The sequence below is a fragment of the Anolis sagrei genome, chromosome 5 (assembly GCF_037176765.1).
Source record: "Anolis sagrei isolate rAnoSag1 chromosome 5, rAnoSag1.mat, whole genome shotgun sequence".
Lineage (NCBI taxonomy): Eukaryota > Metazoa > Chordata > Lepidosauria > Squamata > Dactyloidae > Anolis > Anolis sagrei.
In genome coordinates this window covers 184,055,814-184,074,518 of record NC_090025.1, presented here as the reverse complement: position 1 = coordinate 184,074,518, position 18,705 = coordinate 184,055,814, and the positions used below count along the sequence as shown (strand labels likewise).

Here is an 18,705-nt window from a genome sequence, read left to right as displayed (position 1 = left end):
CATGTTTTTGAACTGCGAGGTTGGCAGAATCTGGGGCTAACAGCGAGAGCTCACACCACTTCCCGATTCAAACCCACAATCTTTCGATCAGCAAGTTGAGCAGCTCAGCGCTTTAACCTACTGTGCCACTGGGGGCTCCTGTATAATGCTTCTGTAATCATGTTTGTATGTTGTTGGCATCAAATTGCTGCCATTTTAAGCTGCCATGAGTCTGCCTTCAGGGGTTGAGAAGGACGGGGTAGAAATGTTGGAAATAAAAAAAAATCTGAAACATTCCAAAATTATTAACATGGATAAGATAATAACACTTTTACATTTTGGAGTTTCAATGCACACATATGTGTGCAGAATACCTGATTCTTTAAAAACTGCTAGAAAAGACTAAAATATAAAGCACTGTGGACAAAACAGCTGTACAATTTTGAGTGGAAGAGCAGTACGATATGCCTATGTCCCATCCAGTGTACTTCCACATATTATTGAACTACAACATATGCATGTCTGAAAAATATTGAGCCATGGAACTGAAGCCCAACATTATCTGAAGAGTACATAATTCTCAACCTAGCGTATAGTATCCTGTAGAGAGAGCACGGCTGGTTAGATAGTACCAAGAACTGGAGAATCCTGTTGGGGAATGAACATACAGTGCGGCATTTTGCTCCAGCTATTTGTCTATTTGAAAAAAAGCACATCTACATTCAAAACATATTGCTTCATATTTCTGGCTCCAGTGGCAGCACATTCCAAAATCTTCCACCAACATTGCCACTTCCCATTTTCTAAAACTGTGCAGTGGTTAGGCTGGCAAGCAGAAATATCTGGTAGACCGCTCCGTTTTACTGCCTTAAATGCTACTGTTCTACAGAGAAGCCCAGACAGAGGGCACCATTTTAATACAAACAGAATATCTTTCTGGACCAAGAGAAAATGAGAGAGACCGAGAGAGAAGGAAAGAGCAGAGCAGGAATAAAATTCTGCCAGACTAACTTCAGCACACCTTTATCCAAGATAAATATTGAAAGTTTCCCCTTCTCCCAGATATTGGCCATTCAAATGTCCTGCCACTCTTGTTGCTCAATTGGAAGGTTTAATTAAGGAGACATATTTTCACTCAGTTTCGAAGTTCCACCCCAAACCTCATAGTGAGAGAGTCTAAAAGAATTCCAACTCCAGCTACTCATTTACTTGCTACTTCTTGGTGCCTCAGTTCAGAACTATTGAAAAGACTACAGAGGGTCTTATAATGTTAGGCACCATATGGCAGAACTCTCTTGTAGTTTACAATTCAGGCCTTGTAGAACTAAGAAGGAATGATCTCCAAGTCCTTTCCATATTTCATTTTATTTCCATTTCTGTTTTCACTATCCTCGTTACTTTGCTGGAACTGAGCCATAGAAAGCCCAATGGTAGAATGCTAATCCAACATGTATGGAGAACAGTTTTGAAATAAGTAGGCCATTTGCCCTCCAACCCCCAGAATAACGAGACCACACAACATAAGTTTGGGTTAATTTTGGGCAACTTTTATTAATTAGTTTCCTATTTAACTTAAAACTGATCTAACTTGTGTGTATAGAACTTGGTGTAACTAAGTCGAGGTAGCGTCTTAACCAGCGTACCTCTCAACTGGGTTGTTGTAGGTTTTTCCGGGCTATATGGCCATGTTCTGGAGGCAATTTTTCTCCTGACGTTTCGCCTGCATCTATGGCGTCAGGAGAACGTCAGGAGAAAAATTGCCTCCAGAACATGGCCATATAGCCCAGAAAAACCTACAACAACCCAGTGATCCTGGCCATGAAAGCCTATGACAGTACCCCTCAACTATTTGGGTGGAACACCTGGGTCCCCTGGCAACATAACTCCGGGCAACCACTAAGGAAAACATGTGGAGAAGTCTTCCTCAAGGTTATTGAGGCTAAACTCTCTGTACTTTAAGGCCTTTAAATTTTGTCTCACCCCAAGCAGGTGATAGAGAAGGTGAATGTTTTAGTTCATGCCCTTCACCCCGTAGGGGGGTACCTTGGGTGTCTACCAACTTTGAACTTTTCTGAGCTATTTATCGCTAAACCTATTTAAATAACCGCAACATCCCAGCTAGCCCCTAATAACAATATAGGGTAGGCGAAAAAACCATCCTAGAACACCATAAGGGAAAATTCCTACCCAGTCCCAATTGGCAACCATTATTATACTGTTAATGGGCGGGTGTGGTGGGTTGATGGCTGGAAGCATCTGAGAAGGAGAGGCAGGCCAAGGCCATGCCTGGCCCCGCCCCTCCTTCCAGATGGTTCCAGTGGAACCAACCATCTCCTCTGTGGGAGGGGGCAAATTGCTCTCCCCTCTAAGCTTTTGCTAGAGCGGGAAATGTTCTAAAGTGCCCACCTTTGTGCAATAAAACTAGATATAGGAGCAGAGATAGGAATCATGTTGCCCTCTAAATGTTTTTGCAGATGCAATTTCCAGCAGTCTTAACCACTCTGGAAAAAATGAGGAATGCTAGGAGTTAAGAACCCAACACCATATAGAGGACTGCATTATAATTGCTATAGTAAGAGAATGGGGTCAAGCAATAGTGAATATGGATGGACATTTTATCAAACAAATAACATTACAATGTATGCATGACTCCTTTGGCAAGTCTGCCCATCTGCTTTGTCCTCCCAAGAGGCCAGGGGGAATGAAATGTCTCCCCTTGCTTCTCTCTAACACACACCAATACAAATGCAAAGAAACAGAAATTGATGAGCACAATTGGAGTGAAAAAGAGGCACCCCTTCATATGAGAAGCCAGAAGCAGCTTTATGGGGGTAGGTATGATATAAGTATCAATTCACTGCATTGATTCAAAAGAAAAGATTGCCACCTTACTTCCAAATGTGTGGGAAAGATCCCTGTTCCTGCCCCTGTTACTGTATTCTTCAGATGCACACCCTACAGAGTTGGGTCATAGAATTAAACCCTGACTTGACTTGTTCCCATGCTAATTGAGACAATGCAAAAAAAAATCTTCCTGAAGTGGGACAGCGAGACTTTGTTTTTTGATCTTGTATTGATTTTGCACATTTCCCAGGCTTGGTTTTTTATATTTGGAATTTGTGTAAAGCTAAAAGACGCAACATCTGTTTCATTGTTGCTTGAACTACTGCTTTATATAGAAGCAATAAATGAAGGTGGTTTTCTTTTTTGTATCTTTGTGATCTATTAGGTTATTCTCCTATACTCTCTGTGTGTGCACTTAACTTTACAAAGGGAAACAGCACTGATTTTGTTTGGAAACAATCCACATAAAATGGAGAAAACACAATGGAAAAATCTGCTGTTGTCTCAAACACATACAGCTGGCACAACATTTCTTGTGAGTTGGAGACTCTTCAGCAGGTTGTGTTACCACGCCAAGTGGACCTGTCTGCACTAAAAACTGGATATTGAGATTATTTTTCACATCCCTACATAAAATGCAAAGGGGATTTTGGTGTTGCTCAAAGAGTCTGTGAGCAGGGACAACTTGCTAAAAAGGCACCGTAGAAGTTACCCAATAAGTAACTGAACCAGTTGGTCTTCTGGAGTCTGATTTACTTAATGCAGCTAAAGATTTCCTCCTGGGAACTGGGGAGAAGCTTTTCTTTACTCTTAAGTCCAAAGGAACTAAAATAACCATGATGTTGGTGCAAGGAGGCCAGTAAAATTGTTTGTGGGCTAATAAATTTCATGGCCATAGTCAACAATTCTTCATATTCACCCTGAACAACCTTCTCGTATGGTTTCCAAAAGCAGAGTTCTGAACACATCTATGCACGCTAAGACACTATAAAATGCACAGTGTACATTATAAACCACTGACACTCCAAAATATTTTATTTGGAGCCAGTTAATGGACTCATACAATGGCTTCTTTTGCCATGAGGTGTCTTTGCATTCATCTCATGGTAAGGTGGGACCCATGTGGAAACCCCAATCATGTGATTGGGTTGGATGCTCACCACTTCCACTTCCACTTCCATGGAATATAGCACTTTAAAGAAGGTTTAATAAAATCAAACTCTTAAAAAAATTCTCTTTCCATCACAAACTGCACATTCTGATAAACATCAAATATAGTACTATCGACATCTAGGCCAACCTTTTCCTGACATAATATTCCAGATTAATTCCCAGCAGTTTCAATGAATAGAATGACAGCAGTCAAATATTTTGATAATACTGTACTTTAGGGAAAACTAATTATTTTACTGTAAAAAGCCTGTAAGAATACTTGAATCAAATACATGTGTTTATTTTCTCTAGTTTATTTTGCTTCCGGTGATCAGTAAAGTGCTACTATATGTACTCAATCCCCACATGGTCATTATAAGTCCTTATGTGAGTTAGGGATATGAAAGAATATATTTGGTTGGGGAAGGGAATTGAGAAGAATTTTTGTAAATTTTCTAAATTAACTTGAATGAGACAATTGAACATTTTAAAAAAGCAAATATGAAAGGAAACAAGACTGATACACTCCAGACTTCAAAGGATCCACCTGATGTTGTCGAAAAATTGACCCCCCTCTTGAAAGACAGACTCAACATGAATTCCAAAATCACATATATATTTTATTATATTTTTAAAACTTTATGAAGTTTTGCAATGTCAAAACAATAGCATTCCTCCTTCCAGCAGTGGACTTCATTTCCAGGAAACTACACATTCCAAAGGGGATTACCTAACCTTTGACCAATATAACACCTGAGGGGAACTGATGAGGAAATACGTGCCCACTAATCTAAGCCTATCTGCAAATCCCCCAACAAAAGGAATTTTGCTCTGTGCCTCAGAACTATACATCTGTCTTCTTAAAAATAACCTAGAACACTTTCATGGCTATAACCATTTGGGAACCTCCACATATATGTTATATATTAAAAATAACTAAGATGCGCTGGAGCAGGGGATTATATTTGTGCTTGTACAGTCCAGCGCTTGCCTTTTGGGATAAAACTTAAATAACATAACATGCTTGTGGGACTTTTACGGCTCCCCACCTACTGTGAGATGGGCCCATCAGGAGAAGACAATGCCAGCCTAAAAAGTTAATTCCATCAAGTTTCCAAACTTCCGAGGGAATCCGGAGATGAGACGGCACTAGACATCAGCAGCATATAGATAAAATCTCTATGTTTTACACGGAATTGTTCATATATAGATAATAGCCCATTATGTTCTCTGAGGCTCACTTTTTGTGCAAACCAGATTGGGCAAATAATCTCATAGCGGACTGCTTTACATATTGCCTCAGAACATTTTATTTCTTTGCCCGCTTTCCAGGAGGGATCTTCTACACAATCCTGGCTTTAAACCAACAAAGGACAGCTCTTCATTTTTCCCACCAGGGAGGAGACTCTGGCCACCTCTGATGTCAGGAGAATTCCCCAGCCAATGAAGACCCGGATTCTGGCCAGACTGGCTTTTTGGCCAATCAAGGGAGATAACAAGTATTTTGAATGGCTGTCAAAGATAATAAAATATCTTGTACTGCACTGCATGCTTTATGTCCGATCCTTTTGAATTCAGACACTGTATCAGACATCCTTTCAGGCCAGAAGGAATAAACCTCTGTTCCTGTTGCCTTCAAATCTGGTTTGACTATTGATCTGGTCTTCAGGGTAGTGGAGTACACTGGGCACCAGACTCTCAGCCCACTCCTTTGGTGGGTAACTGAATCTCAACCTCACCAAGTCTCACTATCAGTGCCAACTTCTAATGTTCCCAATCACCCAGTCATGAAACTCACAAATTTAGACCATCATTTCTGAATAACTACAGTAGTATGCTAGATAGAGACTCCCTTTCTGAAATTGCAACAAGTCATTTGCCTTTGTCTATCACACATTGCAAATTGTGGTCTGAACTGAGAGGTCCAGTATGGGAAGGATCCTGATTTTTTACCTTGGACTTGGTGACCTTCTGTTTCCTTTCAGCATTACAATTCCAACCATCTGTGCTGTGGGCACATTGTGCTACAAAACAGAAGCACTTGGTAGGAGGATGTGACAAATGTGCATATTTTTATCACTTGATAGCAAGTATTTAGTACAGAGCTGTATCTTTGTCAAGTAATCAAAGAGTGTGATATTAGGTAACAAATAAAATCTTGGAGGAATGTAAACTTTCATTAAATAATAAAAACAAGACGGCAGCCCTTATGATAGCATACCTGCAGAGTAGGAAGGCAACTCATGCTGAAAACCCTGTGATTCCAACAGTGATTGTGTTTCTCAGTGACTGGGATCGGACTGTAGCCAGAAAATGTTTTTGGGAGGGGTTGCCCTTACCACTCTTAGATAAACGACTACAAAAATGTACAATTACATTACAAAGAATGTTGCAAATGTAAAAGAAATATTATTAATCACAGAAGTTTATAGTGGTTGAAGAATAAGGGTTTTTGTTGGACACTAAAACTAATAAAATTAGTTGCAAAATTGCATTTTTTTAAAAAAAAAAACCATAAGATTTCAGGCTCAGCTGTAGGAGAAAATGATCTCCATGTGGAGAGAAAGAGAGAGAAAGAGAGAGAAGAATCTAATGAAATAATAATCAAAAGGAATTACCAGGCTTAAAAAGTATCAGATTCTTCAGTCCCATTACAAAACTGTGAATTATAAAGTCTACTCCATTGTTGAATAAATTAAATACTAAATAATGCATTTTCAAAACACTTGGATGAAACTCATTAAAAACAACAGCATAAGCTGTAACATTCATTTTGGGGTTAACAAGACCATAAGAGGGATTCTGTCATGGAAAAGAATTGAGGCCTAATAATTTTAGTTTGCAATTCTTTTAAACACATTTCTCTATTTTTCATTGAAACCCATGAAAATGACATATTAGTAATACTGGCTTTTAAAAGATTAACCATCTTTTTTTAAAAAAATTGACAAGAACACTTAGCTTTTCAAAATAACATTGTAAGCTCTGTCTAAGGGAATAGTCTGGGTCCTGCAACTTTACGCTGGACATGTATGGATGTTGAAAAGGACAAACAAACAGCATAATCAAAGGGCAAAATTAAGTGGTCACTAAAAATAACTGAAACTCACCTCCTCCTCAGTATTTTAATCGACCAAATTATCTCAATTGCTACTTGAGAAGACAACAAGCAGGGCCCATGGTAGAAGGTCAGAAAGAAATTGTAACATGTCCAGAAAGCTTTGGCATGAAGATACGCAGGGCTGTAATTGTAAAGATTAGGATGGAAATTGCTGGAGGCTATAGCAAATCTATATTCACAAAGACTGGGTGTAAAAAAGAAAAACACAAACTGCAAAATAGAGCAAGTGTGGTTTAGTGTTTTGAGTAAAGGACTAGGGCAGGGGTCCTCAAACTATGGCCCGGGGGCTGGATGCGGCCCTCCAAGGTCATTTACCTGGCCCTCGTTCAGGGTCAACCTAAGTCTGAAACGACTTGAAAGCACAAAACAACAATCCTATCTCATCAGCCAAAAGCAAGCCCACACTTCCCACTGAGATACTAATAAATTGATATTTGTTAAAATTGTTCTTCATTTTAATTATTGTATTGTTTTTAAGTGTTTTTTGCACTACAAATAAGATATGTGCAGTGTGAATAGGAATTCATTTATTTTTTTCCCAATTATAATCTGGCCCTCCAGCAGTTTGAGGGACTGTGGCCTGGCCCTCTGTTTAAAAAGTTTGAGGACCCCTGGACTAGGGCTTCAGGAGGCCTGTGTCCAAATACCTTCTCCACCATGGAGACCCATTTCAACTTCAGAGAAGGGTAATGCCAACTCACTTTCAAATAAATCTTAACAAGAAAACCTTATGCTTTTGTTCTTAAAATGCACTTCTTAAATGATGAGCAAGCTCCTCTTAGACCGGTACCCACATAGATAGCAATTGGAGATACATAGCACTTTAACTGCCTTGCCTCCATTATATAGAATCCTGGCATTTGTAGTTTGCTAGAAAGCTTCAGAGCCATAATTCCAAGGCATGCACTACAGCTGTCTAAAAAATAATTTGATTTACTTCCCCAAAGGGCAAACTCCAAGATTCTGTACAATGAGAAATGATAATTAAAGTTGCAAATACTGCTATAACTGGTATAAATACATTTTAAGCATACAAGCTGGAAACCTACTAGACCGGAAAATGTAGCTGCTTTGCATAAGCAGCTACATTTTCCGGTTGTTGCTATATAGCTGCTAGTGCAGCCAACAATTCTACAAGTGCACTTTCACTCACTTTTGAACTTTTTGACTGTTACATGCTGGTTGAAATCTAGGTTTTCCATGAATTTTGCAACTGTAGGATTCATTACCACTAACCTAGGATATATTACACTTTGCTAAGAAGTCTATACAGTCTATGCAAGATACTCCATTTAGGCAGAAAAAATGAAATGCAAAGATACAGAATGGGGGATGCGTGGCTGAGAGCAGTATGTGTAAAAACGATCTTGGAATCCTCGTGGACAACAAGTTAAACATGAGCCAACAATGTGATGCAGCGGCAAAAAAAACCCAATGGGATTTTGGCCTGCATCAAGAGGAGTATAGTGTCTAGATCTAGGGAAGTAATGCTACCCCTCTATTCTGCTTTGGTTAGACCACATCTGGAATATTGTGTCCAATTCTGGGCACCACAATTGAAGAGAGATATTGACAAGCTGGAATGTGTCCCAAGGAGGGCGACTAAAATGATCAAGGGTCTGGAGAACAAGCCCTATGAGGAGCAACTTAAAGAGCTGGGCATGTTTAGCCTGAGAAGAGAAGGCTCAGAGGAGACATGATAGCCATGTATAAATATGTGAGAGGAAGTCATAGGGAGGAGGGAGCAAGCTTGTTTTCTGCTACCCTGGAGACTAGGCCGTGAAACAATGGCTTCAAACTACAAGAAAGCAGATTCCATCTGAACATTAGGAAGAACTTCCTGACTGTGAGAGCTGTTCAGCATTGGAACTCTCTGCACTGGAGTGTGTTGGAGGTTCCTTCTTTAGAGGCTTTTAAGTAGAGGCTGGATGGCCATCTGTCGGGGGTGCTTTGAATGCTGTTTTCCTGCTTCTTGGCAGGAGGTTGGACTGGATGGCCCATGAGGTCTCTTCCAATTCTATGATTCTATGATTCTTGGATTCTAGGATCCTGGACTTAGGGTTTCAGTGCTATCAGGACACATAGCAAACCTGAGACATTTCGCTTCCTTCCTCTTCTTTCCTACCTCTTTTCTTTCTTCCTCGTCTCTTCTGTAAGTTCTGCTTAGAAGTAAACATCTGGGTAGCAGACACATAGCGTGCCAATACTACATATAAAGTAGCAAAGGGAAAAGTTTTATTTTCCTGATTTGTTTTTAATTCAGCCAGACTCACATCTGGAGCATCTTTATTCAGAATGGGAAAAGTTCCTAATTTGCATCCTAGCACCAGCCCCATTGTAGCCAAAGTTATACCTACTGCATATAGAATCACAGAATCATAGAATCAAAGAGTTGGAAGAGACCTCGTGGGCCATCCAGTCCAACCCCCTGCCAAGAAGCAGGAATATTGCATTCAAATCATCCCTGACATGTATACTCATGTATAAGTCAAGAAATTTTAGTAAAAAAAACCCTCCCCCCTATTTGGGTCAAATTATTCATGGGTCAATGTAAATACTGTACCTTTCAATCTTATCAAGAAAGGAACCATCTTGTTGGAGTAGAGTGGCCTTTTTGAATCTCTGGGTAGGAAAAGCAGGGACAACTGGGTGCTTTCCTTTCTCTGCTGAATGATCCTCAATGTATCAATTGGTCATATCAAAGCCCCATGAATCAATTGGTCATATCAAAGCCCTAGCCCTAACCCTAACTCTAACCCCAAACCAAAACTGGACAGTTGAGTTTGAGACACTGATTTGAACTAACTAGTCAAATCCTTCCCTTGAGGCCTCTGGTTCACCTGCAGTAATGTGAGAGCTGTCAATTTCGCCAGAAATAGGGATTTGAAGCATGTTGTCCATTTTGTAGAGGAGGAAGAAAATGATTTTTTTTAAAAAAATATGAGAAGCAGATGGTACTTAGATGCTTCCAATGAGTGTGGGTGTTTCAAAGCTAGGACTTTTTGGGAGGTGAGGGGAATCAAAACACTGCAACAATCAGCAGAAGCCATTGCACTTACTCTTTCCAAGTAGCCTCTGCTCAAATTACCCATAGCATAGTATTCCAAAAGGAAGAGAAGCATAAGAGCCTATTTCACCATCACTATCACCATCTTATTGTTCTACAGTAGAATCACCATATCTCCATTGTTTGGTTCAGCCATATTTGACAAAATAGGTCTTCTGTAGGCATTTCTAGGTCCTTCAGTATGACTCTGTGAGTACTTGGTCAGAAGTCCTTCATTTCAATAGAGTTCTCTATTATCCACAGTTTCATGTATCCACATAAAGTCTGGGAAAATATCTTCCATGGAGACAGGGGTTGTACTGTATTCTTTGGAAGCTTTTAAACAGAGGCTGGATGGCCATCTGTCAGGGGTGATTTGAATGCAATATTCCTGCTTCTTGGCAGGGGGTTGGAGTGGATTGCTCATGAAGTCTCTTCCAACTCTTTGATTCTATGATTCTATAGCAAAGTAATCCTGGCCTATATTTCCTGTAGACCATATGCTCAGTTACTCTCCATCAAGGCATGTATTTGTTCAACAACAAGCTGCCCTGTCAGTTGAGAAACTCAAAAATTTTGCTGAGTCAAGCACAAGGTTTACCTCCCTCTGTACAGTCAGTTTGTAAGGGAAGGAGGGAAGCATCTTTGACAAAGAGGATTTCTGTTGCACTAACTGTCCTCCTGTTGGCTAGAGATGCTTAAGTAGAGGAGAGGGGAGAATATTTGCAGAGGAGGAAAGAAAGCACGCATCGTTGGCAACCAAGTCAAGGAGCTGTGAATGAAGTCAATCTTCTTCCAGGGCAATGCTGCCCAGGTTTTGGCTCCCAGACCACCAACACCTAGAGGTCTACAACTGGACCTAATGTACAGTAGATAGCATTTAATAAGGACACGTCAGGCCAAAATGGAGTCAACAGAGGAAGACTTTAATGAGAGGATGCTTTATTGCTGGTGAAATGTTAGGGAAGGAAGTTGACATGGAAAGAGAAGAAAGGGCAAAATGTTATGCAGGGATGCTCAGATTGCCTGATCAAAATTAAAAGAGGAGTTGGTCATGCTGGTTTTTCAGATTCTGGGAGCTTTAATCCAAAAAAGTAATGTTGTGGCCCCAAATGGCCCATTAAAACACTTTAATTTCAAAAAGATCCTTGAATGAAAGCTACTCCAAAATCATGGCAGTTTTCAAAAATAACATATTAAAAAAGAGCAACAGCAATTTTTCTCAATCACCAGAAGAAAAAAACATGTGCAAAATAACTATTTATTTATTTATTTATTTTTGGCATCCTCTCACACACACCTGAATCATGCTGTACCCCCTGGAGGACATAATCCTCTGGATAAGATCAAACACTCTTCAGTCATGATGTTCATTCTCCCAAGAGGAGCTGTATCCATGGAGACCGGAAAACAATTACTGAAAATATGACTCTTTGATCGATTTGAAGTCTTGTCTGACTCTTTGTGCCTATGACAGAATAGAGAAGCTCTTGAGTTTCCCTTGGTGCACTCAAGGCTCCATGGTTAAATCCTCTGTATTTTGAAGAGAAACCTTGTTCATGGGTTTAACTTCCCAAGTGGGAGGAACTGTAGTGACTTTTCATTTATGTGATAGCCATCACAGACAGACCAATCAAGACATTTTCCTTCTGATTGATGAAATGCAAGGATGAGCTTGAGCAGGATCATTGGCATTGCTTTTTATCATTTGGTAGACTTCCACCACTGACATGTATCACAGAAAGAATAGAACAGACTTTCCAGTATTGGTGAGGGAATTGAATTAATGATGATCAGCAAATTACAATCCTCCAAATATTGCTTAAGTGCAACTCCCATCATTCCCACAACCTATTATGGCTACAGTACTGAATGATTTCTAAGTTAAGTACTCTTCCACAAATGTAACAAGGATGCTATCTCCTAAACTAGAAGAACATGTAATCATTAAAAAATACACAATTATTTCATTTATATTCCACTATTTTTCTGTTATAGTGTTAATAGTTCACTGGATTAAATTCACATCTTGGGCATATCATACTCTCTGTCATGGATTACTCTGATAGGGAGGGTGAGGAGATGCTGGTTGAAGGACCATCTGAGCTTAGAAGAAGAGCCTACAGAGGAAGCTATCACTTCCCAGCCTGCAGAGCAAGTACAAGCAAGCTCCTGTGATGAGGCAGATGAAGGGTTAAATGTCCCAGCTTTTATGGACCTGTGAAGAGAGAAGGGTCTCTCTTCTCAAGGTCATCTAGATTATTAGAGAAATGATGTGACAATAAGTAGTAACTATAAACCTAGCATATAAGGAGCTCAAGTGTGGCACCTTGTTGCTGGCACGAATGTCAGTGTTTGGAGCTGTGACCTTGGACTGTTGCTTATCTTGGATTCATGATCTCTGGACTTACTCTTGAACTCTGGATTTTGGATTGACCTTGGACTCTAGATTCTCTTGGATTAAGCTTTGGACCTTGGAATGGACTATCGGCTTCTCTGGTGTTTTACCCTGCTGCTGTTACTTCTCAGCTGGACTATTTGGCTTGAACCTGGACCGTTCGTTAACTCCCCACTTGTAAACAGGATTGAGGCTCCTAACACCATCCAGCTTTTAATAGATGAAAACCAGGACATGTGACCAGGAAACATCAAGGTGTGTTCAAGATGGCAGAAGCTATTAAAGAGGAAGAGCAGACACACCAGGAGAGACTTCATCCATTTTCTTTTTCCTGAGCCCAATGGAAGACTTCTCGCTCTTCTCTTCTCATGTTCTGTCAATTGAGTGAAATTCACTTTTCCACTTTGAACAAGAGGGCTTCTAGGTGAAGCTTCATTGGTGAGTTATTTTTGTAAATTACTTTTGCACTTTGAATTGCTTTGCAGCAATTGAAGTAAGCCAGAAGAAAGAGTAAAATGAAAGGAGCACAGAAAATCTAGGACATTTTAAAAGCAGCTGAAAAAGTGGAACAAGAGGATGAATCAAGTCGGTCCTTGGTAACTCGGGAGAGTTGGAGGATATGAAATGTTATTTTGTAGTGATCTACAGCTCCAAGAATTCCTCAGCCAGTATCTAGGAACTGTACAGTTTGTTTGGTGTGTGTGTGTGTGTGTGTGTATACACACACACACACGCACACATATACATATACATACATACATACATACTTCCCAAGCTCTGATTAAATCTAGTCTGCAGGGCTACATCTAGAAAGCCACACATTATCCAGTTGTGGCATAGAAGGTTGGGGGAAGGGATATCTTTCTTCTCCTAGGATGTGAAGCTCCAGAAAGTAAATTGCAAAGCAAGTCAGTCTTCCACATTTAAAAACATGCAAGTAGCTCTTAGATCAAGCCACATGAAACCATAAGCAAACTTCTAAACAAAATTTAAAGACTTGGGTTGTTGTAGGTTTTTTGGGCTATATGGCCATGGCAGGCATACATGCAGGCAAAACGTCTGGAGAGAATGCTGTCTGTTGTCCCTGGCTTTGGCCAACTTCTTTTGCTCCTGAATCCAGGATCACTCAGTGAATCTTCCTTAAGAGCCTCTTCCCTGCTGAGATGTTCTCACAAATTAATGTTATTGCATTCAGGCTGCTAAGACAGCACTTTCCTAAACTGAATCTCATTCAACTGAGAACACACGCAATAAAGCAGCACTCCCAGTTAAATGAACTGAGCCAGCCAGATTTTGAAGAAAAATTGTCAGGCTTAAGGGTGGAAACCCAATGAAAACACTAATGCTCAAAGCTTCTTTGCAGAAAAGGCTTCCATAAACTAGAGAGGACTGAAGTGTAGTCCTCATATTGACCTGGCTGACTACAAAATTAAAGTCTGAGGAAAAATTAAGATGTTTCTTGATATTGTTTAATGCACTTATTCCCCTTTTTGTTTAAGTGAGATGGCCAATCCTAGCCAATGGCCAATCCTAGCTATCTCTTGAAGGCAAATTAAGCCCTATGAAACTTAAGATTTTGGTCAGTATACATGTAACTGGAAAATTTATCCAAAAAATTGAGCTGGGGAATGGGAACAATTTTTGGAAATCCAATTTTTGGAAATCCAAATCCAAACAATTTTTGGAAATCCTTAGTATCTATATGCTACTAAGGATGCATCTACACTGTGGAATGAATGCAATTTGATACCCATTTAACCACCATGGTTCAATGCTATGGAATCATGGGAGTTGCAGTTTTACGTCTTTAGCCTTCTCTGCCAAAGAATGCTGCATCATAAATCTACAAATCCAAAGATCCCAAAGGACTGAGTCACAGTAGCAAAAAGTGGTGTCAAACTGCACTAAAACACTGCTTGATTCTCTTGAGCATGACTACATGCAACACTGATGACATTCTAATAGTTATACCCATCCTGTTGAAAGCCCTACACTGCAGATACCTGGGCCTCCAAGTTCAATGCTGAGTCCAGAAGGACCCCCAAACTGCACACCTGTGACTTCACTCACTCTGCCAGTCCTCCTCTGGTCTATTTGATCAACTAGGAATGGCAAGTATCTAGAATACATGTGGTAGCTCTCGCCTCTCCAAGGATCCTATCCACACCCTCAGGCTGCAAAAATTGAAAGCTATCCATCAACACTGGACAAGTAGGAGCCAGTGTTACATCCATACTTTCCAGTTTTGAATTATTTCTGTTGGTAGCTCAGGATCTGTATTTATAAATAGGCCACAAACGGAAAAAGTCAACTTTGACTTCAAAAGAGAAAAGTACTTGAAAACTAAGGGGCTGGTAAAACAGAGGTTGAAAGAGGAAGACAAGAGGCTCAAGTCTCTTCACATCATTTAAAGTAAAAGAAGTTGAGTTGTAGGTTTTTTCGGGCTATATGGCCATATTCTAGAGGCATTATCTGCTGACGTTTTGCCACCATCTATGGCAAGCATCCTCAGAGGTGAAACGTCAGGAGAGAATGCCTCTAGAATATAGCCATATAGCCCCCCCAAAAAAACCTATAACAACCAGTGATTCCGGCCATGAAAACCTTCGACAAAACCTTCGGCAAATCAGGGAAGGTAACAAAGAGTCCAAAAAAAAAAAAAGAAGACCAAGAAGTGTTTCTTGAGAGCACTGACACCTTGCCAAAGTGATAACAAAAAGAAACAGAATTTGAATTTTTGAAATGCAAGAAAAATGGAGAAGCTTATTCACTAGAGGGTTAAGGCATTAAGATAAACAAATCAACTAATTAATTAATTAATCAGATATGGAAAAGTGGCTTGACAGGCCACTTGGGTGTTGGGTGATAACTGAGGGCACATCTACACTTCGGAATGAAAGCAGTTTGAGATCACTTTCACTGTTATGCTGTGAAATGTTGGGAATTGTAATTTGGTGAGGCATCAGGATTTCTTTGGCAAGGAAGTTTAAAAACCTTATAAAATGACAATTTCCATGATTCCACAGCATTGAACTATGGCAGTTAAAAGGTTATCAAACCGCACCAATGCTACAATGTATATGCACCCAGAGTTAAATAAAAATGAAAAAAGAATAAGGAAAGGGCAAGTGGCTGCATTTTTAAGCATTCTGCAAATCTGGCTGATACTGGGGACTGGAATTTGTAAAGGGCATTATGGTAAGGCATCAGTGTGCAGCTATATCGATGCATATTCACTCATATTAAAAGCTTTTTCTTTCCCCAAAAGGAAACATTATAAATTCTGAATCAGTTCCAAATTCACCAGGTTTCTCCACTGTAATTCTTAGTATCTCTTGAATCAGTAGTTTCTTGAGTGAGGAGAGGAAGGGAGGAAAAGATGAGAAGAGAGAAATAAAACAAAAGCAGCAACACTCAGTTTTAGGAGCTACGATTTAATACAAACAGTGACTACACTGAGAGATTCAAGTTTATAAAAGGACCTCTCTGCCCTTCCTATAAAAGCGTTATAATTAACAGAAAGCAGCTGTTTTATGTCACATCATTAGCAGGCGCTTCCACTATTCCTAGCTGGCTCCCAGTGAAAATACCATTTTGTTTCTTCACTTTCAACTTTAAAAGAGCTGTTATTTTCCCCACCATGGACAGAATTGGGGGAAGCCAAAATTATTTTAGAAGTTCTTAAACAAACATGCAAACCAATGCAAGCAAGCAGGCTTGACTAGGAAACCATTATAGATGTAAAACTACGATCTGAACCTCCTCTGGCTTCTGGGGGGAAATATAATTGGCTGATGATATAATTCGCCTTGTAGCTCCTCTTTATTGGTCACAGATAAGTAAGAGTATATAGCCCAAGTATCTGTGTGGCAATCCTTAAGACTGAATTTATCAAAGGAACATTTTGAAGAAGTCAAAACAAAAGGGCAAGGGGATGGGACTGGCCTATGAAATGGGCATAAGCAATGACAAAACAGCTCGTCAGCATATGTGTTCTCGTACCAGAGAGACGAAATCGAGAGACAAAAGCCTCAATTCTTTAACATCAATGGGATCTCACTCTGCAGTTCATGCTTAAGAAATTTCTGAAATAAGCTGATTGGGTGAACTTACAAGAATTGCATTTGGAGTACATTTGATCCATAATGCAACAACTAGACATGCCTGGCAGCTAGTGGCAGCTGCTGGCAGGAAATGTACAGCAAGACCCCTGTAACCATGGAAGATTATATCAGTATTTTCACTTAGTGGAAGAATGGTCTAAGAATTCGCTAGTTCCTCCTAGTGATACTATGCTTCCCCTAGAAGTTGACATAGAGTTGAAACTCAATTGTATCCTAGAACAGAACCCATGTTATTTGATGACATTGGATCATATCCACAATTTCATGAAACTTGACCGGGAATATATGCCCTACAGATATGGGGAGCCTTACTGTATTAAACTTGGATGAGTTTAGGTGTTTAGCAGTTATGTTTTAGGCTCAGTTTTCTCCACTGTTTTAGATTTTAGCTTGAACTGTACAGAATTTGAACACTGCTTACCCTATACACAGGGGCGGCTCAACCCATTACGCAAAGTAAGCATTCGCGGTATAGTTGATTTTGCCAGGAGCGCTCTTGAGGCGACTTGCGGGAAAATAGACCTTGACATATGCGAGTTGTAGTTACTGGGATGGATAGTTCACCTACAATCAAAGAGCATTCTGAACTCCACCAATGATGGAATTGAATCAAATATGGCACACAGAACTCCCACGACAAACAGAAAATATATATCAGTGATTGGTTGGGGGGAGGGGGGTGGGCCAAAATACTGTTTGCTTACTGTTGAAAATTACCTAGGGCCACCTCTGCCTATACACTAAAGTACAGGGTGATGGACCCAATTTCAAAGCAGTATATTTCACGATGGCACTATGTCACAATTACACAGAAGAGTACAAATTATTTTCTAGTTTTAGCAATTATTTTGAGCCTGAAACAAATCTAAAAAAATAAAATGGAGTAGTAGTAGTAGTAGTAGTAGTAGTAGTAATTATTATTATTATTTATATCCCACCCCCTCTCCCTGGAGGGACTCGGGGCAGCTTACAGCAAAACAAACAAATACAATAAATAATATAACACAAATAATAATCACATATCTTATCAGATCTTAGGTTGCAGGATTGCTGTCTTGCAAATGACTTGTGATCAGGACCTGTTTGTGCACTGGGGGAAGCATCTAGCAGTAATCGTTCAAAACTCTACTTTTCAAGTGGAAGGAGTTTCACTCGTGAGTGGCTCATGGTTGTAGAGATATAGTAATTTCAAACTGGGTCCATCTTTCTGAAACACTCTGTATAAGCCTAGAAATGTTAGTAAAAAAAGTCAACCCAAAAAATGCTGGCTCATTTTTGTTGCTCAGTTATATAACCATTTCACTATCTTTAATTAAAATTTAAGAGCATTGGCTATGAGGTCATCCACGAAGTTGAGAAATAAGTAAATAGCAAAACCTGCCCCATCTCCGCCCCCTCCACAAGACCACAACCACCTCCAAAATGTCCACTGTTCATATTGAAACTAACATTCCAGAGTTCCCGAAAAGTTTACTTTTGGAATTGTCTATTAACGTAAAAGGTGCACTTTAAGAAGCGGTAATTATACCTGAACATGTATAACTACTTTACAGTGATTCAGAGCATTGGTTAATCTAATTCAGTCCTGTCCATTGGGAATGGTGGAGACACTTTCTCAACCTTGTTCCTGTTACCTTGTGGTTGGAGATGCCAGGAATAAAATCCAGGACCCTCTGTGCTCAAAGTACATTTTCTGTTACCAAGTAAAGCTCTCGTCCCTGGAATAATATTAACAGAGCAATATAGTCTATCTTGATTATTCCTCTGCATGACTGGCTGGAACACTGTCCTCTCAGGATACTGAATTCCAGTTATCTGTCTCTCCTAAAGGATTCACATCCACAGAATGAGCGTGGTCTTTTGATGTATACAAATGTATAATGACTATGGCTGTAATCCAATATCCCCTAAGGATAGAATACATATATGGATGCTGAAATCGACTATGCCTACACCACTTAATTCCCATGCAAAATAACAACCTTGGGCAACACAGGTCAAAGCCTGGCCGTCATTGCGTGCTGCACAATTACATCTGTGC

General features: G+C 39.9%; 1 protein-coding gene across 1 annotated transcript in view; it reads right to left on the bottom strand.

The window, feature by feature from the left end:
* The window catches only part of PDE3A (phosphodiesterase 3A), a 281,361-nt gene that overhangs the window by 99,682 nt on the left and 162,974 nt on the right, over positions 1-18,705 (bottom strand). The window lies entirely within an intron of this gene.